This window comes from Leuresthes tenuis, unplaced genomic scaffold, assembly GCF_036924035.1.
Source record: "Leuresthes tenuis unplaced genomic scaffold, fLeuTen1.0.hap1 SCAF_5, whole genome shotgun sequence".
Classification (NCBI taxonomy): Eukaryota; Metazoa; Chordata; class Actinopteri; order Atheriniformes; family Atherinopsidae; genus Leuresthes; species Leuresthes tenuis.
This window is the reverse complement of record NW_027325359.1, coordinates 6,000,143-6,009,427: the sequence shown is the minus strand read 5'-3', so window position 1 is coordinate 6,009,427 and position 9,285 is coordinate 6,000,143.

Below are 9,285 nucleotides of genomic sequence, written 5' to 3'. Positions count from 1 at the left end.
ACACAATCATGCATGTAGTATTTCAGAGTGAGACAAAAAGTCATTTCCAGATCACAGAGTACATACAGCAACACATCAATCTTTAAAAGCCTTTAAGAAGCCAGCTACCACTGTCGTCAGAATCTGGTGTTGCAATCAGACGGGAAAACACGGGTCACACTTTGCTATTAAAAACAAAATACATAATCATGCACCTACACTATATGAGCTCCAGGTGCTGAATAAATAAAATGCCACAAGGCATAAGAAAACAAGTCCTCGCACTAGGGTAAATGCTCCCAGAATATTTAATGAACTACAACCTCATATCCATATATTGAGTGCAAATCGTCCCCACACTGGATCAGCTGTACAGGTTTTCCTTCCAGTTATGACATGATAGTTAAGCTGCTAATGCCAGTTTGTGGCTTTATATCTACAGATAGAGGCTTTCATACATTTTCATAGGACATGCAATTTTGCATGTTATTTTTGTCCACATTGTATATATCTTAGCACTATTTAAGATAATAGCATGAATTATAGTTAAATGTTTATTTCATATGGTCTGTATACCACTGGATTGTCATGTGACCTAAATGAGCCATGCAGTTTCCAAGGAGACGTCTGGATGATGAGCGTTTGAGCTCAAAACATCACTAAAGTAGTCAAAATGCATAGTGTACGACTGTATGAGTAGTGTAATGTGACTGTGCTGTTGCTGCTGTCTTAGCCAGGAAACTCTTGCAAAGAGACCTTTGATCTCAATGACTCAATAGTATTAATCATGATAAAAATCATCATGATATATTTTCCTAGCAGCATTTATCCTAGTTTATGGACTTTTTTTTCTCCCAAACGTAATTCAATATCACACATGAGAGTCCAACATAGTGTTTTTTCACCCACAGCAAATTAACCACAGGTGGAAGAAGTGTTCAGATCCTTTACTGCAATTAAACAGCTGTGTAAAATACTAGATTACATGTAGATGTTTTGCATTAAAATACTACTAGTGTACACAAGTATAAACAGTAAACTTAGTTACAAATTACCTCATGGAGGGATTTTATATACCGCGTTGCACACAGGGACACCAGATAAAGCTCTGATACGCTAACTTCTGGAATCATCATCAAAATTAGCACTATTTGGTGAAGTGGTGACATCTTAATGTCCCTGGAGAGAAATTTAGTATACAGACAGTGTTCAGATACAAAAATACACACCACATGCTTTACAGTTATCAGGTATCAGTTGCTGTTGGTCATAAAAACGGTAAAGACATGTGTTTGTTGAGAGCAACAACAGATGATGGAACAAAGGTCAGTCTGTAAGTGTTGGTGCTGCATATACCTTCACCCCATAATTAGACTGAGATTTCCAAACTAACAAATCCCATGAAAAGAAGTATGACTCAATAAAAAATTGTCCTGTCCACATTAAATCTATGCAGCTTCCTTTAAAAGAACAGATGCTGATTCACCTTCTGACATATGAGTTCAGCGTTTGAATCAAGTTTCCCAGGTACACGAATAGAAACATCCCACTTATGTTCCTCACTCCTTCAATCAGACAACAGGTAACAGTGACAGAGAGAGGTACAGTGCAAGTAATATTCTTTGGGAGATTGAACAGCAAATCAAGGTATTAGGTTTTTCTTTTATGCTAAGTCTGGCACCCTGCGGTTGTATAAAACATACATAGTGTCAGATGAAATAAGCTATTATGTGAAGATTTTAAAGCTATATTTGTTGTGTGTTTCAACAATCTGTATTTCACAAAATTATTGTAGCTGCTGTCAGCTTGGGATGATCACTCACTTCATCTCAGGAACACTGTTCTCACCGTCATCTCTGTGCTGTCTACTGCGTAGGTTAGGAGGCAGCTGCAGCTTCAACTACAGCTCGATCAAAAGGGAACAAATGGCGTTGTACAATACAACTCTTGAGTTAGTTTACCTCATTCATTTCCACCAGTGCAAGGGACGGAAATAGTGTTGACTGAAAACAGCAGCCTCGGCTGATGTGAATGAATGAACAAAGCAGTTATATTCACACTTTGGAGACCCTGGTCTGTGATTCCCTACCGTCCACTCAGGTCTGCGCCTCTACTGGTTGCACATCTGTCTCTGGGCAGGGGAGAGGGAAAAAAAGCATCACATGAGCTTATTACGCAAATTATTATGCATATAAACCAATCAATTGTAGGTCACGTCTCAACATTTGACTAAAATAACAGAACATCTGGATAAACCAGCCATTTTCACACAATATTACTTTTTTTTCAAAGTCCACTAAACTTGAAGGGAAATTCTAATGTTACCATTCTTTTTTACTTGTAACTGAGTAATTCAGAAATATTTCACATAAGCAGTAGTTGCGTATGGCTGCTGCTGTAGGTAGAAATGACCTCCTGTACGTTTTGTTCTTACAGTGAAGTTGAAGAAACTTCTTACTGAACACACCTACTGTTTTAGCACTGTGTTGAGTAGAGGGTGGGCAGTGGTCGTTCTTGGTGTTCATCAACTGCAATCTTTGCACAATCAGCTGCAGGGGCCCAAGATCAGTCCCCAGCACAGAGCCAGCCTTCTTTATCAGTTTGCTCAGATAGCTTTATCATATTACATTGCAGACTGCTGTGTAATAAAAGCACAGGAGAAATCAAAGAACACGAACCTCATCATGCTGCCTGCTGTGTCCAGATGAGAGTGGTCTCACTGATGAGACAATTATAGTCACTGCAGGAATTTCATGATGTGAGATGTTAGAGCAACTGGTCTGTAGTCACTGAGGGCAGAAGAGATTTTTAGCAACTGGAAAAAGACAAGATGTCTTCCACAGCACTGGAACTTTCTCTCGACTCAAGCTAAAGTTGATGAGGGGCTGTAGAATCACATAGCTGTTCTGTACAGGTCCTTTTCAGGACCAAGAGGCAGACACCATCTGGACCTTGTTTCCAGCTGCATCTTCACCTGACTGCTGGAGACAGACAGGCTGGAGAGGAAGGCAAAGAAGGTCTCAGTGTGTTCTGATGTGGGGGGTTAAGTTGGTGAGGATGTGTTAAGATCCACGACTGAAGCATGTATGTATGCGTTGTCAACCAAGTATATATACTTCTCCCTTCGCCTAAAACAATGTAATGTGGTCCGATGTTATCTTAGATAATGTCAATAAACTATGAACGGTTAATGATATTCAAATGGAACAACTTAGCATTCAAAATGGTTCGAAATTTAAGTGATCTGCTCGCAAATTAGGAGATTTGAAGCTGCAAAGGAGCATTTCACTAATCCATACCGTGACTGCTGTCCCACACTATTCCTGATGAATGCGTTGATAGGCAACATGCACTATGCACGCGGATGTGTAGAATTGGAACGCAATGACGTCACAATTATCAGAGAACCCTGATCCTAACGGCCGGTGACGTCACTGTGTCGCGGATGACTCCGCGGTGTGTTTTAGGCTACTTACTCTTTCTTGGCGTATTATCTCAGACAGCTGTTTTTCGGAGGAGTTTTTGAGACAAGAATACTTAAGGAAAACCGAGCTGAAATAATCACATTTCACTCAGTGACTTAGATGCACTTTTCCTTCGCTGTGACACCATTAATACAAGACACAGTGACTATGGCTGAAGATAACTTAAAGGCGACGCGGGACTACGAAGAGATACGAGATGAATCCCGGAGACTGTGTTTGCCAGAAGAAGACGTGCCTGAGCCAGCCCAACCTTCTCAGAGAATTCGTCAAATTGATGAGTTAGTTTATAAAAAAGCCCAAAAGCCCCAATCCAAAAAACTATCAATGAACACACAAAATGAGCCTCGTAAAATGTCTTCAAAGAAGAAGAATTTAACCCCCACGCTGAACAAAAGGAGCCTGAAAAATGAGAATTCATTTAGTAATTTTATAGATACAGACATATCAAATTATTTTCTTGCTCAAGTGGAAGAAACCACACAAACCAGCATCATGCTGAATTGTTACTGTAAAACACACAAAGCTATTTTCAAAGAGTCCTTTGCTGCTGGAGTTAAGCAAACTGAGCACAGATGCTACATGTTCGTTGAAACCAAATCTGAGGACCATGTTATGTCTGAGCAGCAGATGTTCAGCACCCGCCTGGACATTGCAGCTACAGAGACTGGACAAGAGGTGATATCGACTTCTCAGGTTGAGCAACATGAACACAGACATTACATGTTCTTGGACATAACATCTGAGGACTGTGTTTTGTCTGAGCAACAAAGGTCTGGTAACCCTTTGGAAATACAGGGGGAATGTTGTAGGTTGTATTTGCCAGAGGCACCAACACTGGAGATAGCCCAACCTCAAAGAATTTGTAATCTTCACAATCGCATCACTATCGAAGAAGGCAATGATGTCCATTACAAAAAAACGACAGATGCAAAGGATAGGCCCCATAAACGGCTCTCAAAGACGAAACACTTAGATTCTGTGCCAGAAACAACAAACATACAGGGATGGGTAAATGAGACTTTAGACAGTGATGAAAACTACACAGATATCAGAGAAGAGATAACAAGTTTGACGCCAACTCTGAATGATGTTCTAGTAAAAATAGAAGAAGTTCATCAAACCAGCAGCTTGGTGAGGACAACATCTGGAAACCATGAAGCTAGTACAAAAGAGACTTTTTCTTCTGAGGATGAGAAACATGAGCACAGACATCACAAGTTCTTGGACAATGAATCTGAGGACCTGAATGTATCTGAGAAGGAGACAGCGAGTCCACTCAGAGAAAGTGTTGCTCCACAACACGAGCAACAACATGATACAGTTTTAGATTTTAAAACTGAAGACCTGACTGTGCCAGATAAAGATAAGTTTAATGCCTCTTTGGAAATTATGGATACAGATTCAAAGCAACAAGAGATCTTTGCTGCTGAGGCTGAGCCACATCCTCATAGACCAGAAATGTTCACATATACCAGATCTGAGGACCTGAGTGTATCTGAGCAGGAGACAGCGAGTCCACTGAGGGAATGTGCTGCTCCAGAGTCAGAGGAAGAAGACACTGTCACTGGTGATGCTGAACAACATGAGCAGCCGCATGATACAGGTTTAGATGTTAAATCTGAAGAAAAATTTGAAGAGCTGACTGTACCGGATCAAGATAAAACTACTGCCACCTTAGATATCATGGCTACAGATTCTGTGCAGGTGGGGATCTTTGGTACTGAGGTGGAGCAACACGAGCAGCAACCCGACATGCTCTCAGATACCAAAACTCAGGATGGTGCTGAGTCTGAGCAACAGAAATCTGAGTCTCCCTCAGAAATTGTGGCTTCAGAATCAGAACAAGAAGATAATATTTTTGATGAGTCTGAGCAACACGAGGAAACACCAGGCACATTCTGGGATATTAAAGCTGAAGACCGAACTGTGCCAGTGCAGCAGAGAGCTACCACCTCCTTGGGAACTGAGACAGTAGAACATAAGCAGGAAGAGACTTCAGCTGCTGATGGTGAGATGCACGAGCAAAGACAATGCGCACTCCTGGATAATAGATTTGACTACTTTGTTGCATCTGAGGAGCACAGATCAGGGTCTCCCTTGGAAATTGTGGCTCCAGAATTGAAGGAAGAAGATAACTTTGCAGATGAGGTTGAGCAACATGAGCAAAGCCCAGATGCATCATTTGACCCGACTGACCTGACCGTACCAGATCAAGATAAAACTACGTCCAATTTGGAAATGATGGCTACAGTTTATATGCAAGAAGGGACCTTTGGTAGAGAGGCTGAACAATACGAGGAAAGACATGACACATTCTTGGATATGAAATTTGAAGACCCGACTGCCGGAGTGGAAATTGTGGTTAAAGAATCTGAGAAAGAGGAGAACTTTGGCACTGAGGCCGAGCCAAATGAGCAGAGAGATCACATGGTCATGGACAATGAATCTGAGGACCTGAGTGTATCTGAGCAGGAGACAGCGAGTCCACTGAGGGAATGTGCTGCTCCAGAGTCAGAGGAAGAAGACACTGTCGCTGGTGATGCTGAACAACATGAGCAGCCGCGTGATACAGGTTTAGATGTTAAATCTGAAGAAAAATTTGAAGAGCTGACTGTACCGGATCAAGATAAAACTACTGCCACCTTAGAAATCAAGGCTACAGATTCTGTGCAGGGTGGGATCTTGGATACTGAGGTGGAGCAACACGAGCAGCAACCCGACATGCTCTCAGATACCAAAACTCAGGATGGTGCTGAGTCTGAGCAACAGAAATCTGAGTCTTCCTCAGAAATTGTGGCTTCAGAATCAGAACAAGAAGATAATATTTTTGATGAGTCTGAGCAACACGAGGAAACACCAGGCACATTCTGGGATATCAAAGCTGAAGACCGAACTGTGCCAGTGCAGCAGAGAGCTACCACCTCCTTGGGAACTGAGACAGTAGAACATAAGCAGGAAGAGACTTCAGCTGCTGATGGTGAGATGCACGAGCAAAGACAATGCATGCTCCTGGATAATAGATTTGATTACTTTGTTGCATCTGAGGAGCACAGATCAGGGTCTCCCTTGGAAATTGTGGCCCCAGAATTGAAGGAAGATGATAACTTTGCAAATGAGGTTGAGCAACATGAGCAAAGCCCAGACGCATCATTTGACCCGACTGACCTGACCGTACCAGATCAAGATAAAACTACGTCCAACTTGGAAATGATGGCTACAGTTTATATGCAAGAAGGGACCTTTGGTAGAGAGGCTGAACAATACGAGGAAAGACATGACACATTCTTGGATATAGAATTTGAAGACCCGACTGCCGGAGTGGAAATTGTGGTTAAAGAATCTGAGAAAGAGGAGAACTTTGGCACTGAGGCCGAGCCAAATGAGCAGAGACATCACATGGTCATGGACAATGAATCTGAGGACCTGAGTGTATCTGAGCAGGAGACAGCGAGTCCACTGAGGGAATGTTCTGCTCCAGAGTCAGAGGAAGAAGACACTTTTCCTAGAGAAAATGAACAACACGAGCAACAACATGATACAGCTTTAGATTTTAAAACTGAAGACCTGACTGTGCCAGATAAAGATAAGTTTAATGCCTCTTTGGAAATTATGACTACAGACTCAAAGCAACAGGAGATCTGTGCTGCTGAAGCTGAGCCACATCCTCATAGACCAGAAATGTTCACATATACCAGATCTGAGGACCTGAGTGTATCTGAGCAGGAGACAGCGAGTCCACTGAGGGAATGTGCTGCTCCAGAGTCAGAGGAAGAAGACACTGTCACTGGTGATGCTGAACAATATGAGCAGCCGCATGATACAGGTTTAGATGTTAAATCTGAAGAAAAATTTGAAGAGCTGACTGTACCGGATCAAGATAAAACTACTGCCACCTTAGATATCAAGGCTACAGATTCTGTGCAGGTGGGGATCTTTGATACTGAGGTGGAGCAACACGAGCAGCAACCCGACATGCTCTCAGATACCAAAACTCAGGATGGTGCTGAGTCTGAGCAACAGAAATCTGAGTCTTCCTCAGAAATTGTGGCTTCAGAATCGGAACAAGAAGATAATATTTTTGATGAGTCTGAGCAACACGAGGAAACACCAGGCACATTCTGGGATATTAAAGCTGAAGACCGAACTGTGCCAGTGCAGCAGAGAGCTACCACCTCCTTGGGAACTGAGACAGTAGAACATAAGCAGGAAGAGACTTCAGCTGCTGATGGTGAGATGCACGAGCAAAGACAATGCATGCTCCTGGATAATAGATTTGACTACTTTGTTGCATCTGAGGAGCACAGATCAGGGTCTCCCTTGGAAATTGTGGCTCCAGAATTGAAGGAAGAAGATAACTTTGCAGATGAGGTTGAGCAACATGAGCAAAGCCCAGACGCATCATTTGACCCGACTGACCTGACCGTACCAGATCAAGATAAAACTACGTCCAACTTGGAAATGATGGCTCCAGTTTATATGCAAGAAGGGATCTTTGGTAGAGAGGCTGAACAATACGAGGAAAGACATGACACATTCTTGGATATGAAATTTGAAGACCCGACTGCCGGAGTGGAAATTGTGGTTAAAGAATCTGAGAAAGAGGAGAACTTTGGAACTGAGGCCGAGCCAAATGAGCAGAGAGATCACATGGTCATGGACAATGAATCTGAGGACCTGAGTGTATCTGAGCAGGAGACAGCGAGTCCACTGAGGGAATGTGCTGCTCCAGAGTCAGAGGAAGAAGACACTTTTCCTAGAGAAAATGAACAACATGAGCAACAACATGATACAGCTTTAGATTTTAAAACTGAAGACCTGACTGTGCCAGATAAAGATAAGTTTAATGCCTCTTTGGAAATTATGGATACAGACTCAAAGCAACAAGAGATCTTTGCTGCTGAGGCTGAGCCACATCCTCATAGACCAGAAATGTTCACATATACCAGATCTGAGGACCTGAGTGTATCTGAGCAGGAGACAGCGAGTCCACTGAGGGAATGTGCTGCTCCAGAGTCAGAGGAAGAAGATACTGTCACTGGTGATGCTGAACAACATGAGCAGCCGCATGATACAGGTTTAGATGTTAAATCTGAAGAAAAATTTGAAGAGCTGACTGTACCGGATCAAGATAAAACTACTGCCACCTTAGAAATCAAGGCTACAGATTCTGTGCAGGTGGGGATCTTTGATACTGAGGTGGAGCAACACGAGCAGCAACCCGACATGCTCTCAGATACCAAAACTCAGGATGGTGCTGAGTCTGAGCAACAGAAATCTGAGTCTTCCTCAGAAATTGTGGCTTCAGAATCGGAACAAGAAGATAATTTTTTTGATGAGTCTGAGCAACACGAGGAAACACCAGGCACATTCTGGGATATTAAAGCTGAAGACCGAACTGTGCCAGTGCAGCAGAGAGCTACCACCTCCTTGGGAACTGAGACAGTAGAACATAAGCAGGAAGAGACTTCAGCTGCTGATGGTGAGATGCACGAGCAAAGACAATGCATGCTCCTGGATAATAGATTTGATTACTTTGTTGCATCTGAGGAGCACAGATCAGGGTCTCCCTTGGAAATTGTGGCTCCAGAATTGAAGGAAGAAGATAACTTTGCAGATGAGGTTGAGCAACATGAGCAAAGCCCAGATGCATCATTTGACCCGACTGACCTGACCGTACCAGATCAAGATAAAACTACGTCCAACTTGGAAATGATGGCTCCAGTTTATATGCAAGAAGGGATCTTTGATAGAGAGGCTGAACAATACGAGCAAAGACATGACACATTCTTGGATATGAAATTTGAAGACCCGACTGCCGGAG